Genomic DNA, 3,467 nt, shown 5'->3' with positions numbered 1-3,467 from the left:
GGAGCAGGATCTCTTGCTGGACCAAGGACCTCACAGACAAAAGTGCGGGCTTGTGCGGGGGGAGGGTCCTGTGGAACAAAGATGCCTCTTTGGCAGAAGCACTCACCACTGGCTCTTCAGATCCTCAGCTCCGAAGCAGGCTGAGTTGGGGGATCCAAGGACCCCATAGATGAAAGGAGTTCATGGGGGCAAGATGGGATGGGGTAAATATAGAAAGTCAGTAGCCGGGGAGACACCCCGCTGAATGGCCAGAAATGTTTAGGAAATTGGAGGGGGCCTGTACTCCATTCCCGGGATCGTCCAGCGGGCACATACTTACCCCTGTGGATAGATCTCTTCAGTACAAGAGCAGGACCTCTTGCTGGGCCAAGACCTAGCAAACAAAAGGGCAGATTGGGGGAGGCAGGGTCGTGTGGAACAAAGAAGCCCCTGTGGCAGGAGCACTCACCACTGACTCCCCAGACCCTCAGCCCGAAGCAGGCTGAGTTGGGAGATCCTAGGACCCCACAGATGTAAAGGGGTGCTTGGAGCAAGATGTAATGGGGTAAATAGAGAAAACCAGTAGCCATGGAGATGCCCCACTGAATGGCCAGAAACATTAGGGAATTGGAGGGGGCCTGTACTCCATTCTCGAGACCATCCAGCTGCGCAGGCACACACTTACCTCTCCAGATGGATCTCCTCAGTATAGGAGCAGGACCTCTTGCTGGGCCAAGGACCTCGCAGACAAAAGGGCAGGCTCAATCAAACTTCTTTTGCGAATTAATATTGTACTGCTGCAGTTTCGTCAGAGAAATATTCCATCCTGAAGAGAAACTAAACAAATAAACAAGACAATAGCACAAAAAATAGCAACAAAAACAAAAAAGGAGAAGAATCTCATTGTTGAAGCTGTAGTGTGGCCCATTGATTCACACAGTTTACGCTTTAGTTCATTCATCTTTACTTTTTAGTGTTCAATTACTATGAGACGTTGGTCTGGCTTGAGGTCTCTGGCTCCTACCATACTATTAATAATAATGTGCTCTCATTGGCATTCCTCTTGAATATTCTGCTGTTGTCCTGTGTTGGGTGATCCTGAAGATTTGGATCTGTAGGTTCATCCCCTTCAACTGGTTCAACAGTTCATAGATGAGGTGGATGTTGGAGTGGGGTAACTCACAGTTCTGGTTCTGGGTCTGGGTGGCATTGGGTTGGTCAGCCCACCAGATTTCCCTTACTATTACTACTGAGATGAGTTCTCCAACAGTATCTAGGCTAGTTTACTTAATCAGCCTGTAGCAAAGAGTGGGGCCAGTTCTCCTGCCCTCAGGACCTTAGAGCTGGCTCACCTATACTCATACCACCAGGATCAGCTCTACTATTTTGCCCAGGTGAGGTACAAGGCCCTTTATCATCATTGCTGTAGATGGCACATGAGGGAGGGTATGGTTAGCTCTTCTGCTTTCGTGCCATCAGGGATGGCTTACCTATGTTCCGTATAACAGGGTAATGCATAGTGGGTGGCCCAGCTGTGGGGCAGAGCCAGGGCTTGTTGTCCTATATGCTGTAGTTGGTCAGGGTCACTCTCATGACCCCAAAGCCAGCTCTCTTCCTGCTGTAGGTGATCATGGGTGTGGAGGCAGGGCAACTTTCTCTCACTCATGGCACCACCTGGAAGGTAAGTGGGTCAGCTCTCCTGCTAACACGCCCTGTGTACATGGAATCCCAAACAACAGGGTCAGCTCTAGTTTGGTGCCCAGGTGAGTGTAGTAGGAACAGCGGGCTGTGTTCCTGGTGCCCGGCCGCCTGCATGGCTAGCTTTACCCAAAATAATTACACACGGGGCTGTGTCCCCGGCACCCAGCCACCTGCAAGGCCAGCTTATGTCCCGAAATAATAACACGGAAACTGTATTCTTTTAAACACTGCCTGGCCCATTAGTTCCAGCCTCTTATTGGCTAGCTCTTACATATTGATCTAACCCATTTCTAATATTCTGTGTAGCACCACAAGCTGGCTTATCAGGAAAGATCTTAACCTGTGTCTGTCTGGAGTGGGAGAATCATGGCAACTGCCTGACTTGGCTTCTTTCTCCCAGAATTCTGTTTGGTCTACTCTGCCTACCTAATTTTCTGTCCTATCAGAGGCCAAGCAGTTTTCTTTATTGATTAACCAATGAAACAACAGATAGAAAGATGACCCTCCTTCATCATTTCCCTTTTTTCTGTTTAAACAAAAAAGAAGGCTTTCATTTTAACATAGTAAAATAACATATAGCAAAACAGTTATCAAGCAAGAATTACAGTTACAATATTTATATCTATTTTATCTTTTATCATAACTAAGGAAAACTACAACTATATATCCATTCTTCAACTCCATCAAAGACTCCAGAAGGATTTAATATTACCTGAGCAAACAAGAAGTCCAAAACTCTAGAAATGACAGAGACATCTCGCTGCCTGGACAGTCACCCAAAGTTCCTCTGTACCCTTGGGGCATCCATCTTCAGCCTACAGACCCATAGTATCCAGCAGGCTTTTCCATGAAGCAGGAAATTTTAAAGACAGTTCAGTCACTATCTGCTGTGTCCTGCAGAATGTCTTGCAGACTCTTTCATGAATCAGGAACCCCGAAAGAACATCTCACCTTTAGGCAAGTTCAGCAGTCCTCTCTCTGAAGGTTCTTTGTGTCCAGTTCATGCATTCATGCATCAGTCCAGGCAAGAGCAGTTTCTTGCCCAAATGGCTATCAAACTCCATAAGGAGCCTCTTCAATGCCCATCTTCCTCTTGAAGTAGATTGGTGCTGCCTGTGTCCTGCCCAGTCTAAACCTTAACTGTGCTATTATTATGGTGATTACGGTAGTTCCTGCCTGAGACAAGCACAGTTCAGCTTGGCGCAGCTGAGCCTCTCCTGCCTCAGAGCCATTTGGTGTCCCTGAGCCACTCAGTTTCAGGCACACAGCAAGTCCACATTGGAGCCACACTCAGCAGTTTAATTCTGAGACTGAGTGTGCAGCACAGAAACTCTTTTTATCCAAGTTACAGCCAAATCTGACACGCAGAGCACTGTGCAGTCTGAAAACATGTCTCTGTATGGCAGCAGGAATCTGCCATGCTCTTCCGCCTGCCAAAGCCTGATTCTGCCATCTGCCAAGGTGCAGGCGGGGAGCACTGAGCCATCAGCAGGGTCTCAGAGCACTCTCCTTCGCATCACAAACATCCAGTCCCATAAAAGCCATTGAAATCCTTTAAAGCCAGAGTTTGCACTGGTGGCACAGCCCCAGGAAGCCACGTTTTAAAATGACGCAGCTTTTTTTTTTTCTGCTGCTGTTGCTGAATCAAACAAACAGCAACAAACAGCAAAAATCTGTGGTAAACTCTCTCTCCCTTCTTTTTAAGCCTTCTCAGGTTTTTAAGTGGATTTAGTTACCACGTTGGGTACCACTCTGAAATAGGAACAGCAGGCTGTGTTCCTGGTGCC

Source organism: Chionomys nivalis, chromosome 1 (genome assembly GCF_950005125.1).
Source record: "Chionomys nivalis chromosome 1, mChiNiv1.1, whole genome shotgun sequence".
Taxonomy (NCBI): domain Eukaryota; kingdom Metazoa; phylum Chordata; class Mammalia; order Rodentia; family Cricetidae; genus Chionomys; species Chionomys nivalis.
Note: the sequence above shows the minus strand (reverse complement) of the source record.